This window comes from Dasypus novemcinctus, chromosome 28 (genome assembly GCF_030445035.2).
Source record: "Dasypus novemcinctus isolate mDasNov1 chromosome 28, mDasNov1.1.hap2, whole genome shotgun sequence".
Lineage (NCBI taxonomy): Eukaryota > Metazoa > Chordata > Mammalia > Cingulata > Dasypodidae > Dasypus > Dasypus novemcinctus.
Genome location: NC_080700.1, coordinates 21868636 through 21882872, shown reverse-complemented (window position 1 = coordinate 21882872; position 14237 = coordinate 21868636). Strand labels below are relative to the sequence as shown.

The 14237-nt window shown below is 45.6% G+C and overlaps 1 protein-coding gene across 1 annotated transcript in view; it reads left to right on the top strand.

The window, feature by feature from the left end:
• Positions 1 to 14237, top strand: part of AGPAT4 (1-acylglycerol-3-phosphate O-acyltransferase 4) — a 171042-nt gene that overhangs the window by 132229 nt on the left and 24576 nt on the right. The window lies entirely within an intron of this gene.

Sequence of the window (14237 nt, the reverse complement as noted above, 5' to 3'; positions counted from 1 at the left end):
AACAAAAAAGAGACACAGATTCCCGGTGCCGCTGCTAAGGACAGAAGCGGTCACAGAAGAACACACGGCGAATGGACACAGAGAGCAGACAACTGGGGTGGGGGGTGGGGGTGAAGGGGAGAGAAATAAATAAAAAATAAATCTTTTTTTAAAAAAAAAGCAGTACAGAACTGGCAGAGAGGAGGCTGCCCATTAATGTCATACTGGGAGAGGGTTAGGGGAGGGAGTCAACCGTGCTGAGGAAGCTGGGCCAACTCAGGTGGAAGCTACCAGACTGTGTCCTCCCGGGGAATGGGTCCCTGGTGGAGCAGGGAATGGTTCTGCCATCTACACCTCACTCCCAAAGGAGCGGCGGTTCAGTTAAGAGTATGTCGCGTCTGATGAGATGCCTGGCCCCTTTCCAAAGTGACTGAATGATTTTTACTACCCTTGGAATTATTAATAGAAGGAACGGTGTGGTGTTTCACTAATTGCATCAGCTGCATCTTTTGTCTTAAATGATCTTCAAACACACGCGCATGCTCATATCTCAACCAGCTTCTTTTGCAACTAACTCCCGATAGTGAGGATCTTCTGCAGCCCTTGCATTTTACTTTTCAAAGGAGAAGAGAGAGAAAAGGTTTCTGACCAGACCTTTTTTTTTTTGTCTTCATGTATAACAGGCCAGGGGGAAATGAGTTTAAATTGAAGTAAATGAAGTTTGCGGGAATTCTTGAGAGTGGAGTTATTAAATGTGAAATTTTGTGTTGTTGTTTTTTTTTAAATCTGTCTCACTTCATCATTGTCTTTTTTCGGCGCATCGCTTCGCTGTGTGGGGGCCTGCGTCTCGCCGCGCAGGGCTGGGGCACCCTTTTTTCTTTTTTTACCAGGAGGTCCCCGGGATCTAACCCGGGTCCTCTGTGTGGTAAATGGAATCTCAGTGGCTTGAGCCACAGCTACTTCCCTGCAATTGGTTTTGTGGGGAGAAGGGTGGGATTCCTTTGAAAAAGAGAGAGACTTTCAACCTTTTGAACATATCCGAGGTCCTGTGTAGCCAATGATTACTCCACTGTCCTTTCCCAGGATGCTCAGGTCTCCCCTGGAGGTGGCCTTTGGCCCCAGGGACCAGCACTCCAGAACCTTCCGTTCTGATGGCTGAGAGATGCACAAACTATTTTTGCAGTCTAGGGATGGACGTGACCTGTGTTCTGTTGACAGCATGTGCTTCTAAAGTGAATAAACTTGGGTCCTTAACAGTGGACCAAGGGAGATCACACAGGATCCTGTTTGTCAAGTCCTTGGGCTCCCCCAACTGTGGCTACTATTGACAATAATAATAATATTATCTCCTGAGTAGATCGTGGCATGGATGTTAATTCTTTTTTTTTCCTTTTAAACCATTTATTTAAAAATCACATCTGATCATGCATCTTAGGTTTTCTGAGGCCTCTGTGCAACAGTGGTACATAATACCACGAAGGAATGGGATGAAAGGTAGTTAAAAGAGACAAGGGCCTGTCGTATGCAAGGGCAAGCATTTAACCAAATGACTGGACACCATAACCCAGACAAATTGACACAAAAAATGAACCATGGCTCTGTTTATTACTCAGTGTCCTCTAGGGAAACAGAACCAACAGGAGATATCTCTAAATAGTATGAGATTTTCTCATGTGACCATGGGATGTACAAGTACAAATTCCGTAGGGCAGGCTGCAAGTCAGGGACTCAGATGAAGGTCTTTGTTGAGTCCCCCAGAAGACACTGGCTTTCTGAAGCAGAGACCGGGGATTCTCTCTCCAGATGCTGAAATCACTTCTTCTTTTAAGGCCTTCATCTGATCGGATGATACATCACTCATTGCTGAAGGCAGTCTCTTCAGTTGCTTGTAGACATAATCAGCCATCTGTGCAATCAACTCACTGATGATTCAAGTCCATGAAATGCCCTTGTATCACAATGAGCCCAGTGCTCGCTTGACCAAACAACTGGGCATCATTACCTGGCCAAGTTTACCCATTAGCCTATCATACCACACAACAGAAGCCTTAGCCTTTTTATAACCTAATCTTGGAAGGGACATCCCACCATTTATGTCTTATTCTATTTGATAGAGGTGAGTCAGAACATCCAGCCCACACTCCAGGGAAGGAGGTATTACACAAGATCACAAATACCAGCAGGCAATGCATCTTAGAAGATCCCTTCTGACCACACCACAACCTGAAAATTAGTCAGAGACCTTCACATGGTTCATTTAGGAGATATTGTTCATGAGATACAGCTCTGCTCAGTCTGAAAACAGAGAGAATTTTTGTTGCTTTTCTTTGGACAGGGAAAAGCAGTAAGAAGAGAGGGGAATTCTTATTTCTAAGCAGAGGATATTCTATTTGATGGCATCACAGAGTTCTGAACTGTCTTTTAAACATCAGGATTTTTGTTGGTGATGATGAAAGCAAATGATACGTCTTCAAAATATTTATCCAATAAATGTTTATGGCATATATTTTCTATAGAAGACAGCATGCTGGGTTCTATGGAGATACAAAGATGGATTGAAAGATATAGCCCTTGGTAAGGACTTTATAATTTATGAAGAGAGGTAAAGAATGGACATCCATGCCTGCCAGACAAAGCAGGGGTTTGAAGAGGCTACACATAAAGTGTGGTGTGTTTTCACTTGAGCCAGTGGGATGTGGTGGGCAGGGGCAAGAGCTAACATGTTTATCTCTACAACACTCAGTGCTGAGGCAGCCTGGAGATCCCCTGTTGTTTCTAAGGTCTTAGTTTACCAAGGCTGCTGTGACAAATACCACATAGTAGTTTGACTTAAGAACAGGAATTCAGTGGCTCACAGTTTTGGAAGCTAGAAGTCCAAAATCAAGGTATCAGCATGGCATGTTCTTCCCAAAGTCTAGAGCGTACTGGTGCTGCTTTGCCACAATCCTTGAGACTCCCTGGCTTCATCTTTGCCTCCCATCACATGGCTCTCTCTCTCTCCTTCTTTCTGATTTTCTGGTTTCTGGAAACTGCTTTTGGATTTCTCTTTTTAAGGCCTCCAGTAATACAGATTACATCATTGGGTCAACGTAAATAGGACGTTAGAAGATCCTTGTGGTAGAATGAATTATGTACACCAGAAAAATAAAAAAAAAAAACATATCTTAAACAATCTATTGCTGTGTGTGTGAACCCATTGTAAATAGAACTTTTTGAGGAATTTTTTTTTTAGATAAAAAACTAAATGGGCCTTAATCCTACTGCTGGAGGCATTAAGAAGAGAAAGCCATGAGGAGGGGCATGAAGCTGGAAGTCAGTGGAACCCAGAAGAGATAGGAGAGGACATCACCATGAAATGGCGAACCCAGGGACCCAAGGATCAACAACAGCCAACCCCAGAACACCGCAGTCTTTGGAGGAGAAAACATCACCTCGCCAACGTCTTGATTATGGATTTCTCCTATCCTCCAAACCATGAACCAATAAATTCCTGTTGTTAAGCCAACCCATTGTATGGCACTTGTCGTAGCAGCCTGGAACTAACACAGCCCTCCTCACAAACTGCAAATGCAAAATGGTAACAACCACTTTGGAAAATAGTTTGGTAGTTTCTTACAAAGTTAAACATAGACTTAGCATATGATCCAACAAATCATGTTTCTAGGTATATACCCAAATGAGTTGAAAACTGTTTTGCCCACACAGAAAAACTTGCACGGGAATGTTTATGGCACCTCTATTCATTATTGCCCAAAGTGGGAAGTAGCCAAGATGTCCCAATAGGAGGATGGATAAACAAACTGTGGTACATCCATACAATGGAATAGTATTCAGCCATTAAAAGAATTGAGCTATCAAACCACAAAAAGACATGGAGGCACATTAAAGGCATATTTCTACGTGAAAGAGGCCAGTTTGAAAAAGCTACATACTGTATGCTGCCAACTATAATATAGGACATTCTGAAAAAGGCAAAATTATAAAGACAGTAAAAAGACCCATGGTTTGGGGAAGAGGAAAAGGGACAAACAGATGGGGCACAGGGCTTCTTTTTTTTTTAATTTTTAAAGAAGCTTTAGATTATATAAATGTGACATCAAAAATATAGGGGATCCCCATATACCCCACCCCCCTTGCTTTCCCACATTAACATCTTTCATTAGTGTGGTACACTAGTTACAATCGATGAACACATATTGAAGCAGTGCTACTAACTAAAGTGGCATTGCTGCTTTGCCCTGTACAATTTTATAGGTTTTGAAAAAATGTATAATGGCCTCTGTCCATCATTGCAGTGTCATGCAGGACAATTCCCATGTCCCCAAAAAATGTCCCCATGTTCCACCTCTTCCGTCCCCTCCCCTCAGAACCTCCAGCAGCCACAGCCTCTATATGAATCATACAAGGGCTTCCACCGCGGCGTTTTTTTAGGGCAGTAAAACTATTCTGTATGACAGTGGAATGTTGGATACGTGACATTACACATTGGTTAAAGCCCATAAGACTGCAATGCCTAGAGTGAATCCCACTGTAAGCCAGGGTCTTCAGTGAAAATAATGTATCCATATGGGTTCCTCATTTGTAACAAATGGGCCGCCCTAAGGCAAGGTTTTTTTTTTTTCTGTAGGCAGAGGCATGGCTTGATTCAGGTGGGGGTGAGCCAGGCAGGGCCCCAGGGCAGGCATGAGGGGGGCTCAGACCCGGGGCCCTCCCTCAGCCCCATGGCTGCAGGGCAGACCTCTCATGAGGGGGGCTGGGGGGGCGTGCAAAGTATCAATAATAGGGGAAAATGGGTTGGGGAGGTGGGGAAGAGCGGAGTATATGGAATCTTTGTGTACTTTCTGTATAATTTTTCTGCAAACCGAAAAATGCCCTAGAAACATTGTCTTACATGCCACAAAGCACAACCATAGTTTCAGAGCCACAGAAGTATAGTTTTGAATCCTGGCACGGGCATTTAACAAGCTCCATAACTTTGGGGAGATTAGCTGACTTTTTTTTAAAACTTCAGTTAGTAATTCTCCTTCTGTGGTGATACAGAAGTTAAATGAAATACTCCAGCTGCGGTACTAGTTCAAATGCCCAGCGCAAAGCGGAGATGCCGTTCTTCGCCGTTTCCTTGGCCCTCGCGGGCTCCCCTTCGTGCAGTGTTTGCTTCTTAAGGAAAGTAGGGTGAGGTGGAGAAGAGAGGCGGGAGCCAGCCTTTGGTTAAATGGGATCAGGCAGGCATTTTGGCGCCCGATCCTTGGTACAATTGAAGTTTCCGGTCGTTTTTGTGCAACGCAAAACTTGCTGACGTTTGCCTCCACCCCAGTTCCTTCATATATACATGTCATATATGTTGCAGGGAAATGAGGCGCTTCTAAGTGTGGGGAAGTTTTTTTTTTTTTTTTTTTCAAGGGGGTACCGGGGATTGAACTCAGGACCCTGTACATGGGAAGCAGGCGCTCAACCTCTTGGAGCCACGTCCGCTCCCCGAGAAGGGTTTTTATGTTTTCCTTTTCTGCAGATGGTTTTGAGGGCTGTTAGGGTGGTTCTGGATCTTTCTAAAGCTGGGGTCACCTGGGCGCATTGGGAGCAGGACTCTCCCCCGTCGTCGGGTTTCTCAGCAGCCGTGTCCGCCTTTCTCTTCAGGGACCCCCTGTTATGTGGGGAGTGGGCGTGGATGCCACATTTGGCCTCTGATTACTCATCACTTTAGACAGGCATGCGGGGCTATAGCGTGCCACAATCTGGAACCTGGGAGAATGATGATGGGGAGAGATCCCTTACCAAGCAAAGCAGCCAGGTGAGTCACTGGCCGGGGAAAGAATCAGTAGCTGTCGTGCAATACAGATACCCCTGCCGTTCATAGCCGGACACATGCCTGGAAATGCCAGTGTGCACGTCTTGTTTTCAGTAAGCGCAGTCAAGCATTAGACATCCCGGGGTTTCTTTCCTCATTGAAAGTAACCCCATGGCAGGTCTTCACGAAGCCAAAGTCTGGTCACACCGACCATTTGAAAGTCCAGGATTGCTTCAAGCCGAAATCGCTACGAGGCTTCTCACCTCCTCTTCATTCAACCCTCAGCAAATCGCACAGCCTGTGGGGTTTGCTTTGCAAACCGACTGCCACCCCACCCCGTTTCAGTGTTGTAGGCTGCTCAAAGCAGGTGCCATGAAATAGGTGGGCTCACACAGTGGGAATTTATTCACTCGTGGTTTTGAGGCTGGGAAAATGTCCAAATCAAGGCGTCCCATGACAGCATCGTCAAGGGAAAGGTTGCCTCCTGGACACCTCTGCCACCTGGCATGGTGCACGGAGGTGCCTGCTGGTCTCTCCCTTCTTCTGCAGGTTTCCTTGATTTCAGCTTCTTGCTTCCCTGGCTTTCTCTCTCTTGTGTCTGAGCTCATTCCGTCTATTAAGGACCAGTGAGAGATTAAGACCCATCCTGAATGAGATGGGTCTCACCTTACTCAAGTCACCCAATCAGAAGGTCCTACTTACAATGGGTTTACATCCACGGGAATGGGTCAGATTTAAGAACATGCTTTTCTGGGGTACAGACATCTTAAACCCACCACACACCCCCAGTAGCCATCCTCTTTCCCACACCCTTCTCCCCTGCTGTCCACTCAGGGCTAAGACTATCTCAGGAAGGACTCAGGCTGCTCAGACAGAAATTGGGAAGAGGCTGTGAGGGATAGAGCTCAGGAAGGGGGACCCTGGGGCATTCTGCCAGAGAACTATTCTTCCATGTGTGTCACCTTGACACCCTGATTCCATGGAGTAGATTCAGACTTGATAAATATCCTACTGTTCCAAGTCCTTCCTTGTTTATCGCCTAAGTGCTCTTCCTCCACTCCACATCTGCCCACCAGTGAAACCAAGAACATTTGGGGGCTTGATAAGGGAAGAGCCACAGGCCGGTGGGGAAGGAGTAATGAAGAGCCCAAGAGCATCGGGCATTCTGCTAGACTTTGATAAATGTTATCTGCTTATTTCCAGTCCAAGAGATGAATTCTTAGACAGCGCTGTGGTTTCTTGTTTGTTTTATGCATTTCCCTAGTGGCTGTGACTAATTGTAGAGCAGTGTTCATTTTGTTGGAGGAATCTCTGGAGATTTTTTCTGGTAGTTTAATGTCCACTGCATTTTTTTTCTTCTCTGTAGCACCAGAGAAGGGAGAAAGCAAAAGAAAAGAAGGCAGTATAATCAGAATTCAACCCCCTTTGTATGACCCTAGTTGGCACAAATTGGGTTGCTCGCCTTTTCACACATACGTACACACACATACACACACCTGATTTATTTTCTTCAGCTCCAGGCTTCCTGCTTTTACTAGAACTAGCAATATCCATTTTAGAGGCACACTCTTAGTCCCATCCTAAACTTTCTTGTACTTGTCTCTCCTTTGCTAGACAGTATGTCTGTTCAAGTACTTATTTGCCGAGTTTGAAGGCAGAGATTTTTTTTTTTTAAATTTTAATTAGGCCAGTAAAAGGAATTTATTGGGAAATGGGGGAAAGAATAGGGCTTGCTGAGACATGGGAGAGAAAGAGGGAAACACACACCAAGGTTGGTGCGGGCTCCTTTAGGCAGAGAGCAAGCTCTGCCTTGCGTGTTTAAGCTGTTCATTATCCCTCCCCCTTGCAAGTGCTAAGGGGATGGGCCCCAGCTATTGCTGGCTACCCCACCAGTGGTGGGGGCCAATGGTGAGGCATGTTTGGAATATCTGGGGCCAAGGGGAGGTCCCAGAAAGAGGAACTGGGACCTCAAGATTAAACCCAAGGTCTCAGCAAGGTCTTGCAGTCATGTTGTCTGTCAGCCATGTTGTCTGTCAGCCATGTTGTCTGTCGGCCATGTTGTCTGTCAGCCATGTTATCTGTCGGCCATGTTGTCTGTCGGCCATGTTGTCTGCCATGTGGCAGAGATTTTCAAGATAGAAATTGCTAGTTTTGTATGTCTCTTTCCACTTTTTAGTACCTCAAGGCTGTGAATAATCATATCCATTCTTCTGTTCCCAGCACTTGGCAACAGTGCCTGGCATACAGTAGGTATTTAATAAATACCTGCTGCACGGACAGAAGTATTTTGAGGTTAAAGATTTCAATCAGGTGCATTCCCTTATCACTCATAAAACTAAAGACTGAACTGTTGGTTGATGTGCTAATTCTCCATGGTGATCTGGCTAGAAAGCTTGGTTGGTGTCCACCAAACGTAAACATTTGCAAATTGTATCTCCATCTCCTAATCAAGGCATCATTAAGAGATGTGGGAAAGTGGATTTGGCTCAATGGATAGAGTGTCTCCCTACCACATGGGAGGTCCAGGGTTCAAACCCAGGGCCTCCTGACCCATGTGGTGAACTGGCCCACACGCAGTGCTGATGAGCGCAAGGAGTGCCGTGCCACGCAGGGGTGTCCCGCATAGGGGAGCCCCATGCCCAAAGAGTACACCCCATAAGGAGAGCCGCCCAGCATGAAAGAAAGTGCAGCCTGCCTAGGAGTGGCGCCGCACACACAGAGACCTGATGCAGCAAGATGACACAACAAAGAGACACAGATTCCTGGTGCCACTCACAAGAATACAAGCAGACACAGAAGAACACACAGAGAATGGACACAGAGAGCAGACAATGGTGTGTGTGTTGGGGGGGGAGGGCGGGGAAGGGGAGAGAAATAAAAAAAGAGATGCGGTCTCACCACGCTGCAGCTGTGGGTGACCAGGCACATGGCAGGGCGTGATGGCGGCATTGGCTCATCTCTTCTGGCATCTCTCTATCCAGTGCCTTCAGTCCTCCATTTATAAAGGACTCCTGCAAGAGGACCAAGACCCACCCCGGGTCATGGCTCACTGAAGCAGTCAAAGGGTGCCACACCCACAGGAATGGATTAGATTAAGAACATAATTTTCTGGGGTGTACAAGAGGCTCAAACCAACACAAATAGCTACTGTTAATTTTTCCTCTGTTTAAGTTTTGCCATATAGTTAAAATCACACTATGGACCCACCTTTGATTCCAGATCTTTTAAATATTTAGCATTATACAATAAGCATCTCCCCAACCATTCATAGAAAGCACATTTTAGTGGCTCTAAACCAGGGATTGACAGACTTTTCCTGTAATGGGCCAGATAGTAAATTGTTAAAGTTTTACAGGACGCATATGGTCTCTGTTATTCAGTATTGTAGTATGAAGCAATCATAAACAATGTGGAAGGGAAAGAGAGAGCTTGTGTTCCAATAAAACTTTGTTTATCAAAACAGGTGGTGGGAAGCAGATTTGGCTCAACTGATAGAGCATCTGCCTACCACGTGGGAGGTCCAGGGTTCAAACCCAGGCCTCCTGACCCGTGTAGAGCTGGCCCATGCGCAGTGCTGATGTGTGCAAGGAGTGCCCTGCCATGCAGTGGTGTCCCCTGCGTAGGGGAGCCCCACATGCAAGGAGTGAGCCCCATAAGGAGAGCTGCCCCATGTGAAAGAAGTGCAGCCTGCCCAAGTGTGGTGCCGCACACACGGAGAGCTGACCCAGCAAGATGATGCAATAAAAAAAGATACAGATTTCCGGTGCCACTGACAAGAATCCAAGCGGACATAGAAGAACATACACAGGGAATGAACACAGAAAGCAGATGGGGGATGGGGTGGAAGGGTAGAGAAATACATAAAAATTAAATCTTAAAAAAAAAACACACCAAAAAACAAGTGGTGGACCAGATTTGGCCTACAGGTTGTAGTCTGCAGATTCCTGCTTGATAGTATTATATATATATATATATGTAATATCATATGGCATATATCACAATTTATCAAACTCTCCACTGTGGATCATTAAAACTATTTTCAGTGATCTAACACAGTGATGACATGTAGGCTCTTGACCTTGATCTAAGGGTAGACCTGCCTTGAGTCTATTCTTAGATGCCCATACCACTGTGAAAGAGGCCACTTCCTTTTAGCAGCAGAATAATCAAAGACAACCACTAAGACTCATTTAGATCTTGTGGGATAGAACCATTAATAAGAAACACACCTGAGACTATTTTCCCCACCAGGTGGTCATGGTCGATGGCCTTGGACCAGTTGCCTTGCCAGAACCAGTGGCTGCTGCTTTATAGTCTATTAGCCCCCTTCTTGGCTATACAACAGATAATCTTTTATAAGTCTTTGTGCATATTGCCACAAATTAATTTGGGGATGGGGTCAGGTCTATGTCATTTTGTAAAATAGCCTTAACCTACCAAGAAGATTAGGTTTCTAAAAACCCCAAGGCAAAAGAGTTGAGGAACTTGAGACTTGAAGAGAGAGAGGGGAAAGAAGAGGGCCAGGGGACTGAGGTCATAATTAAGAAGAAACACTCATCCTTAGGCAGGGCCTCGCTGCATGTCCTCACCCTAGAGACGTGTGCATGAACCACGAAGCTCTACAAATGGGCTCAGGTGAAGAAAGCGTCTATGTTGCTGAGATTCACCCTCCTTTTTGCCCACAAATTTTCGCATCTATCAGTGGATATTGCTGTTATTAACTGTGGTGTTCTAATGATGATTTTCTATTTCCCACCTTCTTCCTACATTTAGTAATTGCAATTCTCCTGTAAGAAAGAGAACCAACTTATTTATTCATTCAAATATTTATAGTACTATATACTCATAGGTATTTATTTTATTGTAATAAGTTATAATCTAATAATATCATTATTTTGTTTCTCAAATATTTTCAGCTTTGGCCATTAGTATCTCTTTCGTTGGCTTTTGTGCCCTTCTGACATGCTCCCATTCTTTTTGGGGCACTTTCTTATTTCCTGGCACCAGAAGGTGCTTTTTTCATGCTCATCTTGTATTTTCTCAACCTCAGCCCTACAGTCAGCATGTACTCCAAGGGGCCTTGGTTCCTGTAATTTGGAGGATGGTATTTAGAAACCAAGATCTGAACTCTAGGTGGGCTCATCGCTGCAGGGCTCATTGCTCCTCGATTCTCTTAGAGAACAGAGTACTCAAATATATCAGTGTTATACACACAATTCTATAATTATTTCTGTATCTACCTGTGTGTATGTTACACACACATACATACCATACGTTCATAGTGATACTTTAATCAAACACAACGCTATTCATCTTGCCTTACCCCTTTCCTTATCTGTAACTTCTTTCTCTACCTGTGAGAAATGTGACTCTCAGTAGTTACAATATGTTTACTTACTTGTTCAATCTTAGTATACCCATAGCCCTGTGAGAAACAAATCACTATTAACACAGAATTTGTTTAAAGTTCTTTTTATTTTAATTTTAAAAATTTGTTTCAAGTTCTTTTGTCTTTTACTTCACATTATCTAGTCAAAATCCTGTTCCAAATAACTTGTTAGTTCTTTTCTTTCCCACCCCCATCAGTGTAGTTATGTGAGTCATTTGTAATAAGGTTAGGTTGATTTTTTATGGTGGGTGTTCTGTTTATGGATTCCCCACCTCCTGGTTGATTTTTTCCATGCTAGGTTTTAGTTCCATGTCTCTGGCAATGTGTTGTCCCCTGGATTCTGAGCTTGTTGAAGGCAGGGACTGGGACTGGATTTTATCCCAGCACTACACATAGCCCCTGATGTGTGAACAAATAAATGCCAAGAAGTATCTGGTCTACCGCAGAAGGTGGAGTACCTGTTTTTCAAAGGAACTTTAAAAACGACATGAGATGGTTGATGGAAAACATAGATGTCTGTATACCCTAGCCTCTTTTATTCATCTGCCAACTTTCATGGGCCAGCCTTCAATGAATCTGGATGCTTCTCGGTTCTCTAAGAAGAAACAATACAAAAACAGCTATGGACCAAGTTTTCAGTAGATGCAAAATGACTGCAAAGTTTCATGTGCTTCCCACTCAAAAACTTCTCATCCTCCTAGCAGAGGTGCATTTCATTTATTGTTGAAGGTTTTTTGTTTGTTTTGTTTTCATCCTAAAAGCCACTAGTAGAGCAGTGACAGAAATAAAAGAAGGCAGAGAACATGGGGTGTACCCCTTGCTGATGGAAGTGGGAAGGCTAAGGGCAGGGACAGAGGGGAGCCTCCCACAGCCTGGAGCCCACGCAGACACGCGAGTTGACAGGGCTTTTAGATCGCTCTGCTGGGCTGGTGGGTGATCCTGAGGGCAATTTGTTGTCATGCTTTTGAGTGATAGGCATTTCCAGCTCATTTGCAGCATGAGAAAGCGGAATAATTCGAGGAGCCAGGATAATTAGTTCACCTTTTTCAGACTTTAATCCCTTGTTGGAAAGAGAAAAGCTGGAATATAGGAATGAGTTGCAGTAACCACGTGCCAGTTGGCTCAGTCTTAGCTTTCCTCCAGGCCCCGTGCTGATTAGGGGGTACAGGAACCCCAAGGACAGGTAGTTATCTCAAACAATAAAAAGGCGGGAGGCAGGTGCCGCTGGGGTGAGCAGCAGTCCGATGGCTGCATTTCCAGCACGTCCGCACAGCTGTGTTCGAGGCAGGCAGATGGCACCAGCTTCCCAGCCACCTTTTTTTTTTTTTTTCCAGGAGGTACTTGGAATGAAGGACCTTGCACACAGGAAGCAGGCGCTCAACTACTTGAGCTACATCCGCTCCCTCATCTTTCCTTTTATCAGGCAGCGAAATCTTTCCCAGAATCTTCACCACGTCCATGCCCCTGGCACAGCTCATTGGTGTCCCCTTGGCCAGTACTGGGCCACCTGCCCGCACTTAGGCTAATCACCAGCAAGGGCACTTGAATTGGTTTACCACATGGTTTGTGGGCCTCTTTCCCCGAGCATGTGGCTTTGGGAGCAAAATGCAGTTATCTGTAAATGACAGAGAAAGACTCCAATGGCGATGGGCCTCGCTGGTCATTATCAGCTTAGGGTTGACTCTGGCCTCAGACAGAGAACCTGGGCTAATTCTCAGCTTCCCCAGCTCTTAGTTCTGTTTCGGGCAAGTCACTTAACCTCACTGCACCTCTGTTTCATCATCTGTAAAAATGCAGTAGTCACTCCTGTCTGTTTAGAATTAAAATGTAAGTTATATAAAATACGCCCAGTGCATGGTAAGCACTCAAAAAAAAAAAAACAGTCGTGATTGTGATAATATCATTATTACCGCTCCAGTACGGGCAGGCATTGGAATGAATCGTGAAATTCTCCAGCCAGGAAACATCTTGCTTTCCCGGCCTCACTTGGCCTTGCCTTAGAGGCCCTGGGAAGCCAGGGGTGCCTGTGTGAGCCCAGGACCCCAAATATCCCGAGGCCTGCGTACCCCCAGCAGTTTTTCTACCCCCTGGGGGCAGGCTCCAGGTTCTCGTTGAGAGAATTTCTGCATTGCGTTTGTGGCAAAAAACAAAACCTCTCAAAAATGCACACAGTAAACGTGAAAGGTATATGGGCTTTTTCCCATTGGGGAAGAAGATTGCGTGGTTTTTTTGTTTTGCTTTAATGGAAGGAAGTGGCATGTGTGGGTGTGGCTCACGTCGAGCTAGAAGCGGTGGGAGTGATGACCGGGGAGGAGAGGGGAGAGGGACACAGCGCCTCTCCTTGCTCCAGATCTTCGAGGGCCTCACTGGTCAGCCGTCACCCTGGAAACTGTCCACGTCACCCACTCAGTCTTCTGTCCCGGTTGAGCACTTGCTGACAGCCACGTCAAGGAGCAGCTCGGCCAGTTCCCAAACACGGAAGGGCGAACCAAATCCACTAGATCAACAGCTCCTCCTCCCTCCTCCCTGGCCCTCGTCTTCTCCAGCCCGGCTTAGGTGTGCAGGGCTTGGCTCAGTGGTGAGCGACCCAGGCCAAGGGCTCTGCTTCAAAGTCCCTGAGGACTCTGGACCAGGCTGAGAGTCTGGGGGCAACAGACTGCCAATGGGCCCGATTCTTGGGTCTGCTCTAGGGAGGCCCAAAGCACCATTTTCAGCCTCAGGGATGAGCTGGCACAGGGGTGGGTGGAAGCACGTGGGCTTAATTGGGTGATCCGACTTTAATTGCAGGCTCAGCCCAGTCGTATGACCTGGAGAACCTCGGGGCTCTTTCTTTATCTGTAAAAGGAGAATAGCGTTTGCCCTGCTGCAGAGCTCAGCAACTTGTGCTGAGGATCAAGCAGAATCTGTGGGAAGGAGTTCACAAACCAGGTGTCCAGCAATTGCACGATGGGTTTAGTGAGAATGAATGAGGACGATCATCGGAAAACCTTTCTGGACAATGATCTGAGCCACCCCAAGACCCTCAGCCATTCTTTTTTTTTTTCCTGCTCTTTTTTTTTTTTGTCTTTATTTTTTTAATGTTAC